At 37.8% G+C, this 15,101-nt stretch overlaps 1 long non-coding RNA gene across 1 annotated transcript; it reads left to right on the top strand.

The window, feature by feature from the left end:
* Positions 1-6,999: 6,999 nt before the first annotated feature.
* Positions 7,000-12,882, top strand: LOC116869219. Its single transcript, XR_004382982.1, has 3 exons — positions 7,000-7,064; positions 11,470-11,567; positions 12,824-12,882. It is a non-coding gene; the product is annotated as an uncharacterized LOC116869219 (long non-coding RNA).
* Positions 12,883-15,101: the final 2,219 nt, after the last annotated feature.

Below are 15,101 nucleotides of genomic sequence, written 5' to 3' on the forward strand. Positions count from 1 at the left end.
TATCTGGTTGACCATTTTCAGATTCCATGAAAATGCTTTCTGTCCTCTCTGAGAGCTTCCTAAAACTGAGATGTTCTCTTCCTGGTAATAACAAAAATTAAGAGGTTTTTTGTTTGTTTGTTTGTTTTTGTTTTTGTTATTTTCAAGAACAGTTGGTATAAACTAGAGGAATTGTCAGCAGGCAATACTCATCAGCAAACACATCGATTTGATGATGCACGATACCTGATGATGCACTATTTAAACCTTAAATAGTGTTAAAAACAGTGTTATTCTATCTTTTTTTCTATTTCTAACACACTGGCGTGTCTTAAAAGGAAAAAAAAAATCTTTACCGACCTTCCCATTTAAAAGCAAATTTCTCATCATCTATTGAGCAGAAAATTTGCTGTGATTAGATCAAAGTTATTCAAATATTCTTTTAAAAATTATGTTAGTGGAGTAGAAAGAACCCACTGATGATCTAGTAACACAACATTATTATTTGATTGTATTTTTCCTTTGTCTTTAAAGGCAACACACTTTATATAAACAATTTCTGATAAAGATTTAGAAGGTAATTTTGTTTTTTTCAAAAGATAGGAGAACTTTGCTTTCCTAATTTAAAATTTGTCATTCACTGTAATTGGTAAAAAAACTCCAAATGCTATAATGTTCTAAAAAGTCAGGAACTAGGGAGCCTGGGTGGCTCAGTCAGTTAAGCGTCTGCTTTGGGCCCAGGTCATGATCCCAGAGTCCTGGGATCAAGCCCCACCTTGGGCTCTCTGCTGAGCAGGGAGCCTGCTTCTCCTTCTCCCTCTGCCTGTTGTTCCCCTGCTTGTGCTCTCTCTCACTCTCTCTGTCAAATAAATAAATAAATAAATAAATAAATAAATAAATAAGTCAAGAACTAATTATCTGTGTCTTCAGAGTGGGCAGACCTGCACTCTTGCTTATTTCCTGTAGAAAGTATCTTCTTATGCAAAATTCATTAAGTCAATAGTATTTTGGAAGAATGTTCAATGACATCCTAGAAACCATGAAATCTTTTAAAAGCAAACTTCTAATTTTAGAGAGTAGTTAATACAATTAGGGATATTAGGAAACAGAAAACCCCAAGATAATAGTAAGGAATAGAGAAAATAAATCTCAGACTGTGTAAATGTTGAAGGGCTTCGCTGGAAGGGAAAGAGGGACCTTTCTCTTTGGCCAAGTGTCTTATCTGGAAAGACTGTAAAGAAACTGAGATCTGAAAATGCAGTAAAAATCAGAGAATGACAAAGATGCTATGATTTCACTCAGATGTGGAACTTAAGAAACAAAGCAAATGAACAAAGAAAAAAGAGACAAATGAAAAAAACAGACTCTTAACTATGAAGAACAAGTGAGTGGTTGCCCGAGGGTGGGGGGTGGAGGATGGGTGAAACAGGTGATGGGGATTAAGAGTGCACTTACAATGAGCAGTGAGTAATATATAGTATTGTTTAATCATTATATTATACCCCTGAAATGAATATAACACTGTATGTCAATTATACCTGAGTAAAAAATTTACGTAACTAATACATGAGCATTAGAGTACATTTGACTAGACAGAAAAACATGAGGAAGAAAATTAAAAAAACAAAAACTAGAGATGTCAAATTCAAATTTTCTTTCCAGTATTTCTATCCAGTTTTTCCCCCCTCTGGTTAAGTATGCATACATATATTTATTAACTGAAATCATACCGTACATATACTATATATTTTTAATAATGAAATTGATAAAAATGAACTCCTTCTATTGATCAAGGCTGTTTCTTCAAGCTTGACTTCTTGGAAAGACTATCTTAAACCGTCTTCTGCCAATTTGCAGAATTTCTCTTAAAAATTAAGCATTCTGCTTAATCCATATGCTCCTTTGCTATTCAAAAAGGAAGTGGTAAGAAAGAAAGAACTCGGAAGCTCATATCCTTCTCATGGCTGCCTGAAGCCATATAACTGGCCACATGGAGAAATGGAAATTGGAGTCTACGCATTCGTCTACTGACTTATTTAGTGATTGCATAGTATGTGCCAGGCATGTTACTGGGCTATGGTGAAGTAACAGGATAGACACAGTTTAGCTCTCGATGAACTCACAGCGTAAGAGGGATATAGACACCTGACTAGGAAATCGTAGAACAATGTGGTAAGCGCTAGGACAGAGGAAATGCAGACGGTTTTGGTAACTCATAATCCAGGCTGGCTCAGGAAGTCTATTGACTAAATGAAGCTAAGAGGTGACCAGGAATTAGTTCTAAGACAAGCAGGAAAAGCACATTTCAGGCAGAAGGAATAGCATGAATGCATTTTCTCTCAGCATAATAAAACGACCACAACCAAGCCCTCAGTATGGCTGGAGCACGGAGCGCAGTGGAAGGTGTGGGTTCGGTAACGTGACTGGAGAGGTCAGTAATCAGAGCAGGAAGGACATGGTAAGCTATATGAAGACGACGAAAAGTTTCAGAACAAGGAGGGGCTCTTGAAAATTTTAGAGTAGGAAGTGATGTGATCAAATCATAGGTTCATTCAAAATCCTATCAAAGATACTTTCTTGGGGCGCCTGGGTGGCTCAGTGGGTTAAAGCCTCTGCCTTTGGCTCGGGTTGTGATCCCAGGATCCTGGGACTGAGCCCCACATGGTCTCTCTGCTCAGCAGGGAGCCTGCTTCCCCCGCCCCCCCACCTGCCTCTCTGCCTACTTGTGATCTCTATTTGTCGAATAAATAAATATAATCTTAAAAAAAAGATACTTTCTTAATTCTAGCTATAATTAATGTATTGAATGCCATTATGATGTTAAGTATTCCATTTACCTTAGATTAGTTATTATTCACAGTAACACTGCAAAGTAGATGCTGTTATGCCCATTATGTAGGGGAGAAACTGAACTCAAGGAGGGTAATTTGCCTAAAGCCACATACCTTGTAAATGGCAAAGAAGTCAAAGGAAGATATATTTTACTAAAAAGCCCGTGTGCTTTCCAGTGAACTGGACTGTCTTCCAGGTACACTCAGTACTAGCTGTCAGATGAGGATGCCAATATTTATTTGAAACCTAACTGGAACAGGAGGAGCTTTGAAAAAAGGTGGAAAGGTGCAGCAAGCGTAGGAGGTGAACTGGGTGAGAGTGAAAAAGTTGGGTGAATTAAGTCCTTTTAGCAATACACTCCACTCTACTTAGGTCGCATAAGTGGGTTCCTATGCTCAAGAACTTGTCAGTCAATGGATACAATCCTTTCAGAATATGCAAGTTTTCTCGCACAGAGGGCATTTGATTACACTGGCAACTCCAAATAGTCCCATTTCTTAGACTGTCTGAATTTCTGGACTCATTTTAATAGGGAAAATATAAGTGTCCTACTAGAAATAAATGGTGATTGTGAACTTTTTACAGGTAATGGATAATTTATATGGGGACTTATGAAGGATAAATAGCCATTAGGAAAGTTCTAGTAAGGCAGATAGGCAATATAGGTGTCCATCTTTCATTGCCCATTTGCCATTTGTGTTTGAAATCCCTTATTCCTCTATTCTGTCTACAAACCAAAAATAGGTTCTCAAAGCAGTTTTAGTGAAATATAAATAATACTGCTGAACTACTTTTTTATTCAGTGACTAAGTTTATAGTATATGTTTGTGAATTAAGAGATATCCAGATAGAGTCAGAGTTTTCAGGGCAAGATTGTTCTTAGAAATAATTTAGTCCAGTCCCCTGTCTCCTAGATTAGGGAACTAAAACCCAGATTGGCTTAGAATCCATTCAACATCACTACCTGGTTTCCTCAACAATTGTTTCCTCCTAAATATGTGGTCGTTGTCTCTATATCACTACTAGTTACTATAACCATCAGATTTTTAAATATTAAAAGCTCATCCCAGTTATTTCTTTATGAAATCAAGTTGCAAATATCTAATTCATTCAAGTCCAGATAGTGTAGTATCAATTATCCCTTTTATAGAAAACAGACGATATCATTCTATTTCTTTGCCATTTCCTTTTTTCGGAGGTGTTTTGACTGCATTCATACTCCTATCACTGGCAGCAGCAAAGAATGCTTGAGTCAGGGAATAAGATTTGTTGAGGAAGTGTTTGATCAAAACACTAGCTCCGTGGAGAAACATATCCAGTTATTTCAGCTCACCTGGTTTGACTGCAGAGTGTTCCTTCACAGTGAGGAAATGGAGCATTTAACATCTTGCTCACCTTCTACCTGACCCCTTCATACCACACCTCTGTTGGGAGACAAAAACAAACACCACACAGCTAAGAATTCCCGAGGGCCAGGTAATCCTTTCAGAACTACTCTAACCTGATACTCCCGGACTTAAGGTGGGACTTTGTTAGTTTTTGAGAAAACTAAAATCTCCCCTTTTCTGCTTTGTTTTTCCTATGCCTTTTGCTTAAAAATAACCATCACACAATCCCAAATATTTCATATGCTTTTATAATAACTCCTTCACCTACTTTCTTTTGGAAATTATTCTTTTCAAAGAAAAATAAAGTGACAATCAAAGATTTTGTCATGGAACAGAGTTGCTGATTTGGGAATAATCGAATGGCTTTAAAGTAAAATGACTGTCTTACATTCACAAGGAAGCATCCAACTGAGACTTTCAAAGCACCCAACATCCATGGAGAGTTTTTCTAATTGCCCCACAAATGGGAACTGGGAAATGAGACTTGGAGTATGATGCCTTAAAATCCAGGGTGTAAATGAGGCCTCCTGGTGGAGTCTGAAATCATCTGGGCCTTCCTCCTGAAAAAGACCAGATAGACTTTGGCTCACATTTTTGCACTGGAGACAAGAGGCACCCCAGTCTTTAAGAGAATCCCCAACTCTCAGCATTAAATAGACCTTATGGTTCCTGATTGAATATAGCTATCACGGAGAGTGTAACTTTTTGTCTCTGGTTTTCCAGAATGTCCAGTCAGATATTAAGATTTAACAGACAGTGTTTCCGAATTTGTTCAATGAGTGGCCTTTTGGAGGTCTCTGTAATGGTTAGACATCTCATGGTCCTTGGGGAGAGAGGACTCCTTAGTATTACTCTCCCTAAAATTCCCACCAGAAAGCTCATGCTCAGTTTGCCCAACCAGGAAATGTTGCCTCAACCACAATGGCCATGAATACCATGGTGCCCTGGCATGTACTAGGGCCTGATAAATCAGATAGTATTGTAGTACTGTTGATGCTAGAACCTGGCCACATGCCTTTGAACCCTACCTCCACTACTTACTACCTGCATAACCTTGGATTTTTTTTTTTTTGGCTTGAGTTTCCTCATCTGTAAAATGGGCATAAGAGTAGTTTTCTAATGGGACTTTTTGTAAAAAGGAAATGAACTAATATGTGTGAATTGCATACACTGTGTTGGACACATAAAAATGTGTCTAACAAATGGTTCTTATCATTTTTTAAATTTTTTTAAAAGATTTTTATTTATTTATTTATTTGACAGAGAGAGATAGAGAGAGAGATCACAAGTAGGCAGAGCAGAAGGCAGAGAGAGAGGAGGAAGCAGGCTCCGTGCCGAGCCAAGAGCCCGATGGGGGGCTCGATCCCAGGACTCCGAGATCATGACCTGAGCCGAAGACAGAGGCTCAACCCACTGAGCCACGCAGGTGCCCCAGTTCTTATCATTTTAAATGTGATCATTCCAGGCGAACAATGAGACACAGAAAAAAATGAATGAATTGTCTGTGACAATTAAGCAAATCACTTAAAATTTTAGACACCAAAGGTATTCTTCAAGGCCACCTTTTGAACAATTATCTGGGGATATTTCACATGTTTTGTACAAATAGTGCTCCTGGTATGCTTTCACTATCTGTGGTTCCCCAGCGCTGTGGGGTTTTGCTTTGCTTTGTTCTGCTTCTTTCTCCTTCACAAATAATGAATATTTTTACTGTTATGATCTGTATTGATTTTTTTCTGGCACCAGTGAATAGAATACAATTTATCCTAGGACACTTGAAAATGAGAACAAACATATTCTTTTCTCACTGACTACTCCCTGATCTAATGCTCCTGCGTGGTTAGAAGTACAGAAAATTAACATACGAACCCAAGTGATTAAGTCTCCCCAGAATTGGATGGAAAAGTTATCTAAATTGCTGTTGTTGCTGCTGCTGCTAAGCCTGTGTGGAACTTGCTAGTTTTTTAAAAACAGGTCTTTAAAACAGATCTTTCAGGGGTTTTTTTGCTTTTGTTTTTGTTTTTAGGATGAACATCAAACCAAATGGTAATTACTGAGCAGTACTATATGCAAGGCACCATAGATGGGAGATTATAAGACAGGCACTCTTCAGAGAGATCGTGAGCAAGACTTCTGTTAAGCATATGCATTCATGCTTTTTAATTTTTTTCTCAAAGATGTTTAGGTTCACTTTGTTCAGAAAATAAAATATTAGTACATAAGAGGCATAGAAACCCATTTCAATTGAAACTGGGATCTAGTTTTGTGAAAATACCCAAATTCGTTCATAAAATAAAGCCTTGTTTATTAATTAAAAAAAAAAAAAAAAAAGTCCAGCTGTAAAATACTGGGGCTGGAGAGACCCCTAGCTCTTCTCTAGGATTTCAACCTACAAAAGTTTATAACCACATAACCTGCCAAAGGACTAATTCCTGAGTGGAGTTTTCCAAACTCTTACAATAGTAACATCAACCATCTCTTTAACCTCCCATGGGGAAAACTTCTGCCAAAGGAGCTCTGTTGCTGTCTCTGTTTTGCCCAGCCCTTCTCTAATCTTTTGTCATGTGTCCAAATTAAAACAAAGCCAGCCCAGTATTTTTCAAAATGCTCCATACATATTAACTCATTTAGTCTGTACGACAAGGGTGGGGGGGGAGTTCCTACTATTTTACAGGTGGAGAAACTGAGGTACTTAGAGATTAAGGAACTGCCCCAGGATGCACAGCAACAGCAGAGCCAGAATTCACACCTGGAGCACATAGCTACAGACCTTCTGGTCTCTTGCGACACCCTCCCACCCCCATCTTGCGACCGTGTTACAGGGCAGCGAGTGTGCTTGGTGGGGATAATTGAGTCACTTGTGGGGTAAGTTTTCTTATCCCAATTCTCACCTAATTCAACAAAATTGCAAGATTTTGGAAGAATAAAGTCTCACTCTAACTGAGCACTTGAATTTGATGAAAACCTTTTTCACAAAATTTGTCTTTAAGTGGCATCGCCTCTGAGAGAGAAGAAATAGTGAGTGGCCCTGGCCGAAACTGTGACATGGGTGACATTCCATCTGTAGAGAGGTGGCCCCAGAACTCCACTGTTTAGGGAAAACCCATCATGGGCTGCGTGGAATAGAAAGTGAGACCCTGAGGGGGTGGGTGGGCATCTGAGAGAAGGTTCAACCCCTCAGCTTGAGGAAGTGAAAAGTCGTTGTTATGGCTTATGAGAAGGGGGCGGGCAGTGGGGTGAGACTGGTGCAAAAAACGGAAAAGAGTGACTTAGTGTTTGGAAACTACAAGGCTGAAAGGGCACTGGGGCAGGGTGGGACGCAGAGGAGGAGATGGTCTGAGCACGATAAAAGATATTTTTGAGTAGTTAAGAATGGGGCTTCTTAAAGTTGATTTAGAAGTATTTGTACTGCTTCAATGTAAACTCTATTAAAAACTCCTCCTTAGCCCCACCCATATGCTGGGTCCCATCCATCCATCTCTTATGGGAGGAGGTGTTTGGTGGAAATCTGAGAAGGGCTGAATATTATCTCTGTGCTTAGTAGGGGTCACAGTAGGCTCCTATGAGTCCAGAAACAGAGGCAGGTTTTACTCCATGGAAATGACAGGAGCAGTCTTGGAAGTATACAGGCCTTGAAATTGTGGGATTTTGCACAAGCATCATCTAAATTTCAAGGGGCAGGGTGGCCCTAGCTGTCATGGAGATGACATGTCTCTTAATCTTGGTGTACTCCCTCTCCCGAAGCACCCAGAATTCTCATGAAGCCACTTATTCAATGCACCGAAAATTTAGCTTTACAACTTTCTTGACTTAATGGAGAATTAATTCATTGTCTATTGTTGATATTCCATAACTGCATATTCTCTTGACCCTTTTTCATGGTTGCTTTTTTTCTTCATTACTGAGAGAGAGAGAGAAGTGGGTGCGGGGGGGAAGGGGAGTGTGCTCATTTTCACTGGTGAGGCTGTCCTCTGAATCTTTTCATTTTTTTTCTGGAAATGACCTGGGGCTTCTTATGCACAAACACCGAAACCAAGTAGTCATATTATCACTGTGTTCCTAACCTAGAGTCTCTTAGTATGGGTGTGGATTTGCATAACAGGGAAACTAGCACTGACCTGGTACAAATGCTAACTGAATGATCATAAAAATTCAAGGACAATGCTGCAGTGTTACAAAGACATATGTGTGTGTGTGTGTGTGCGTATGTGTGTGTGTTTCTCTAACTCATCTAAACATATTTGGCGATGGTTACAAAGTTCATGGCAAAAACGGAAAAGAAAAAAAGTTTTGTGTGAATGGATAAAGAAAATGCCTCCTTCTTCCAGGGAAGTTGGTGACTCACTATATGACAACGCATAAGTCACCTGGTCTCTATGTTCTGTCCTCCACCTTTAAGACAGGGACTGAGGCGCGCCTGGGGGGCTTAGTTGGTTAAGGTCTGCCCTCTGCTTGGGTCATGATCCCAGGGTCCTGGGATCAAGCTCTGCATCTGGCTCCCTGCTCAGCTGGGAGCCTGCTTCTCCCTTCTCCCTCTGCTGCTTCCCCTGTTTGTGCTTTCTCTCTGCTAATAAATAAATAAATATATAAATAAATAAATAAATAAATAAATAAATAAAATCTTAAAAAAATAAAATAAAATAGGGGCTGAAACACTTGAGAACGTCACGACTCCACTGAAGATACCTCCAAAATACACAAGTGTCATGTAATAAAGTGCATGTATCTGTGGAAGGAAGGATTTGAGTTTGGAAGAGGAAAATTTATGTGAAAATGGACTTTTGAGATTCTATGATTCTGTTTGAAAAAGTGAAAGCAAACTCATGCTTAACAACAAAACTAAGAGAGAAACCTCAGTTATTCTGAAAAAGGAGAGATTGGACTAGGGGAAGGAGTGGGGAGAGGAAAAACAAAACATGCTAATATTCGTCAAGGAAAGTATGTATGAACTTTATGTACTTTTCTTTTATTATTTTAAGAGAATTGCTAGACCACGTTCCAGCTCCTGCAGCCGAAATTCACTGTTAATTCACATCTCCAGAGACACGTGTGTGGTTGGGACAGTTCTGTGCTCAAAGCACGGGACTGGCAGATAAACCTGATAAGCAGATGAGACGCTCAATGTCTTTTTCTTTTTGTCTTTGGCAGATACTCTTTTAAAAGAATATGTAAAAAGGAAGGGAAAAAATAACTTAATCAGGTCTTTCTTTTTTGCCATTTGGAATACTCTGTATTGTAGAAAATAGAAGTTTCTGATATTGGTATACACTTATTCAATTACACAAATACTTTCTGCTTGCTCACCATCAAAATGAGGAAACTGCTTGCCCACAAATTCTCTAAAGGAAGATTCAGAAGAAAAAGGAATTGTAGTTAATCCTTTCCCAGGTCACGCCTAAAATAGGTCTCTGCTAATAGGGAAGTTAGTTGCATTTAAAATTTAAAAATACAGTTTAGAATGTGTTGAAGGAATCACCAGTGAAAGACTAGAGTCAGAAGTTCAACCTACGTTTAGGGGATTGAAATCTCAATTATAGAATATATTTTCTAAACTATCTCGAAGGGTCTGAGAGCTTCTATTAGATATTTCCAGAAAAATAAAAAATATAAAAGACGGTCCTTGGTCAAGTAATTCTGGGGAAGGCTGAGTTAAAGAAAGTTACTGCCTTCTACATAATTTTGGATTATTTAATAGACTAATATATATTATGAGTTTCCAAGAGAAGGGTGTACATAGTAAGCAGCAATTCTCAAAACATGAAACTTTTTGGCAGTACAAAATAATATCTCATATGTTTTAAGACAAACAGGTTGGAAAATCCTGGCATGGAACAACATTGCCCTTGAAGATTTGTCTATGTGTTCTGGGTACTTTATGTCATGTTAACAACATCTAAATACCTTGATAGTGTGCTCACTATACAATGACCATCCATTTTATTTACTTCTAGTCACATATTAGATTTAACATTTATGCCTAGATATCCACACTTCAGGACACATACATATGAACATTAGCAACTCTGCTTTGACGTGCAGGGACGGGCTGTGAACCCAAATTTTCGAAATCCAAATCTAGTTTTATAGACAAGGCTAGTCACAGTGCGTTGAAAGCAGTGGCATTAAATTGCAGCTCAATATAAAATTAGAAAACATTCTTTTGTGCAATGGGTACATGGTGTTTCAGAAAGTCGCTCTATTCTTTTCCCTCTCAAAGTACAACTTTACATTTGGAAAAGTCTGCTTTGCTTTCATAATGTGAAATCTTAATTATTTTCTAAACAGCCTTATTTCTCTCCACTACTTTTCAATTTGGAGTCCTGACGTTGTCCAGTTGTGTTTGACAGCCCTGTTGGCTGTGTGTGTGTGTGTGTGTGTGTATGTGTGTGTGTGCACCTATTCCATACATCTATTTTTTGATGTCATTTCTACACTCCATATAGGAGGACTTTAGCCAAAGGAGAGAGCATGAGGTTTGCTACTGCCTGCTTGTTGTCTCTTGGTGGTAATAACATTCTGTCTCAACCTAGTTAAGGTATGCTGGAATTTGTCACTTAAAACTCCAAATCTCCATATAAGCAATAGATGATCAAGAAGAAAAGTTGAAGGGATACAGGGACTTTAGTTTCATGAACTCCAATAATTCCCAGCTGGGAGAATAATGGGCAAAAATATCGATTTGTCAAGCAACAGCTACCAGAAGATCCTGAGCTAACTATTGTAAATAATTGTTCTTTAGAAACAAAAGAAAGCCAAATTTATAAGGAAGGGAAGGAGAAAATAAGCGCAAGAGAGGACATGTTCATCTTATTCCTAAGTTATGGTATCCAGAACATGAGGGAAACAGAACAGTTGTACATTATGGCAGGAAGACTGCAAATGAAATTGGCTCATTCATAATTTTCATCATATTTTCCAGAATCAAAATTCAAGGAGAAAGTTTATTCCCACCGTATGGATCTTTCTCCTTCTGTTGAGTTTTGTCTTCCCTGACAACCATGCGGAAAGCTCTCTGGCATAGGCGGTGATACAGGCTGCGGGATGCGTCTCATCAGTCATGTTGAACACACCCCACGGCAATTACCATTCTGATTCAGGGCAGGATAAAAAGAGTTCAGTGCACAATGTGGTGTTTAGGGAGGTGATCTGGAAGCATTAACCATACAACTTTGGCAGAAACTGTTTTGTGAATGTGTCAGTGATATCTCAAGTACATGAAAAACCAGCTTTACTGTCCCTTGATATGAGATTAATTTTTTTTTTCTTTTAGAGCATTTACCATTCTAAGGTGGGACAAATACTATCCCTGTTTCTCAGCTGTAGAAACTGGAATGCTGAAAGGTTAAGCAACGTTCACGAAGTTCCACAGTGAGTCATTTTCTGAATCGGGAAATAAATTGGTGGTTAACATTCCCTTTTCCCTGATTCCACCAGCCAGCAGGAGTCATTTAACACTATTTGCAGAAGTATTTTTCTTTATTGTCTTGCAATGAGCACAAACAGATTTCTCTGAGACTTAAAAATTACGAAATGTGACATATTTGAGGGAGCAGTAGAATTCAACCAACAACATTAATTCACACAACAAGTTTCATTTAGCATTGGTTATGTATGGGAACTGAAAGTTTTCAGTCCTAATTTAAACTCTACCCATGATTTGGAAATGTGCACACATCTCTTTGCCTCTGGTAAAACAGGGATAATTATCCTCACCACAGATTTCATTAAGAAGTTATATGATTATATTACTTTCTCTGTCTTGAACTCAATGGATGGAATCAGTATCACTTTTTTAAATGATCTTATCACTCTCCTTTTTTCTAGTACAATTTGGTTTCTTATGAAAAAATTTTTAAAATATCTAACTTTAGCGTACGTATTTAAACTTGTCAAAACGTTTCAGAAGGATGTGCCATATTACTGTAATGAACACTTTTATATCTATTGTTATATCCAGTCCCTGTGACAACCACTTGGGTACTCTTACTAGTAGGAAATTATGCCTAATGAAAAAATTCAACTTTGTTCCCTAATGTTTCTTGGGCATCACCCCATTAACATTGCTACCCTCAATATTATGTCTACCTTCTATTTCCAGCTCTATTCTTTACCTGGCCAGAAATCCCAAATTAGATTCATTAGCACAATGGGAACTTTGTTTTTTTTCTAGGTTGCTGGTTTTAAAGGAACTTTACTAAATAATAAGGAAAAAAAGTTAAAAAGGACACAAGGATGGAAAAGACAAAAGCATAAGGGAAGCCTCATTTACACACTGCAGATTTCTGATTTAACTATTACAAATTACAAGTTAGGCCTGAGAAGATCCCAGATGTTAGCCGTGGTAGTAAAAGAGAGACAACCTCCCAGAAAGACAGAGCTGGGGCAAATGCTGAGCGGCTTGGTTCCCCACCCATCTCACCTCCGAGGTTCTTCCATGGCTATGGGTTTCTAGATAATGGTTTCAGTAACGAAAAGTATTTCCTTTGTAAATTGGTATTATTGTCTTCATTTTACAGAGGAAGAGAGAAAAAGAAACTCAGAAAGGTATATAACTCATTCTAGATTGTATAAGCATGAATGGGTAAAGCTTGAATTTAGACCCATTTATGTTCTTCCTGCTGCAGGTAGCAGTGTGCTTGTCATATTAGTGATGTGGCCAGTCTGGAAGACTGCAGGGCACTCCTGGGCACTCAAGTGCCACGACCACCAGCTAGCTTCCAGTGGACTCTGAACAAGTCACTCTGCTGAGCTTTAGATTGGGAAATAGCCACAGGTGACACCCTACCAACAGGTAAAATAATAACTAAGACTGCCTTTTTTTTTTTAAAGCAATTAAAAGTCATAATTTTTTTTTTAAAAGGGAGGATATGATGGGCATAGTATCTCATTAAAAAACTTACATATAGTAGTATCTTCCTCTAAACTCTCATGTGTCCCTTTCTCAAGATGATGAAATGTCCTATATATGATAAATTCTCCTTATTTGTGGCATTTCCGTCCAATAACATTGCCAAGAATACTAATCCATTGCTCCTAGGGAGAATACAAGGTTAGGTTCCTACAAACTTCATTGCATTTTCATCAACCAATTAATATATATCCTTATTTTTTGGTATGTTTCTGTTTAAAGACATCTTGTTTAATATTATTGTTGATTCATTAACATTGAACTTACAGCCAATAGCACTATAACCCTGGTTAGAATGAAGCTTATCTAAAACATGTACTTTCTCCAGAGGCACATCATAGCCCTCTTGCATTTAGGAACGGTAGATGGCCCTTCATCACTATGCTTGTGGGTTGGTCAAAACACAGAAATGTAGAAAATGTGACACTAAATAGATCACAAAAAGGATGCATATTTATAAAATGACAGCTGCTATAAGAAGGCAGGATATCACTTTTTTCCACCTCAGCTAGGGATACACTTTTTGGGTAACTCACATTTGTCCCTGCTCTGCACACGTCCAAAAGTGATCACAAATCACTGTGAGTACTGATTTTTGGATTACAAATAAATTTTAGTGGGGAGGCAAATTCATAAATATGGACTCTGAAAACAATAAGCATCAACTGTAAATGCAAACAAACAATACAAAATGAGTCTTAATCCTGTGGACACTTATATTCCTATCCACACTGAGAAATCAATGGACTAAATCTTTATAGTGGGGAGTTTGGTGACCAGTGATTAACATAATGGTCAACCTTACTTTGCTCTCACCATTTCAAATCTGATGATGCATTTTCTACTAAAGTTCTAAGGATAAACCAATTGAAATATAATGATTTTTAAAATTAATGTGTTGCAGAATTAAATCACTCAGAGTGATAACAAAATCAGTGTTAGCAATAATATATGATAGTAGGGCCAAAATGGAAATGGGAGAGAATTGGAAGATGGTTTTGCATTTATGCCAGACTTTGATTTCAACATAACTGTTGCTGTCCTCCCACTAGCTTTTTCATACCAAGTGCAATAATCCCACGCAATCCACATGATGCTCAGTGGTATTAAGTGAAATGACAGAAAAATAAGTGGGAAAACAGCAGGGTTATAGCTCCCAATGACTTGGAATTTATACTTAGAAGACAAGTAGTAAAATCATATAATGGAGAAATTTGGAGCACAGTAAATCTGGTGAGTTATTAAACCGTGGCCATCACAATTTGGTTTAATTATCAAATGAACTATTTTCTTTTTCATTAAAAGTCCATGCAAAATGAACATCAGCACAAATCACATATTTTAGCTCTTTGATATTCTATGGATTGTAGCATGTATGATTTATCTTGTAGAATTCTGGCATCAGTTTCAAGAATGATATGAATGTGTTTTAGGGGATAAGGAAAGGGCAATGATAAAATTAAATATATTGTGTAGATACAAACTGATCACAGTATAAGCTAATAGTACGAGAAAGAGTTCATATTAGCACTGGGATTATGGTCAACTCTATTTGAATTGCTTAAGGTCTATTGGGAATCTGCCTGCCTTCAAGCCCATGAAATTTGAAGTTCAAGAAAATTAAATTCATTTATAGCAAAAACATTTTTCTCACAATTTTTTAACCAATGACTATTGTGTTAGAAATTGATTCCATATGTTTTCAAGTCATTTATGCAACTTGAATAATTAAAATGTTCATTGGAAAGAACTGCCTGATGTCTTTTAAGTCAGGAAATTATCTTATGCCAAAAGCAGACAAACTCAAACACCAAAAGGTCAAGCTAAGTTAGAAATTTCGCAACATCCCAAAATGTAATTATTCTTAAAAAATGTAAATGATTGCTAACCCTTCCTAATTGTCACATGGTAGAAAAACAAGGAATTCCTTTATTCTCTCATGTTGTTTCTTTTCATTTTTGAAAAATATTTCCCTATGAATCTTTCTAAACTTA

Source organism: Lontra canadensis, unplaced genomic scaffold (genome assembly GCF_010015895.1).
Source record: "Lontra canadensis isolate GAN:19392208 unplaced genomic scaffold, GSC_riverotter_1.0 scaffold18, whole genome shotgun sequence".
Taxonomy (NCBI): Eukaryota; Metazoa; Chordata; class Mammalia; order Carnivora; family Mustelidae; genus Lontra; species Lontra canadensis.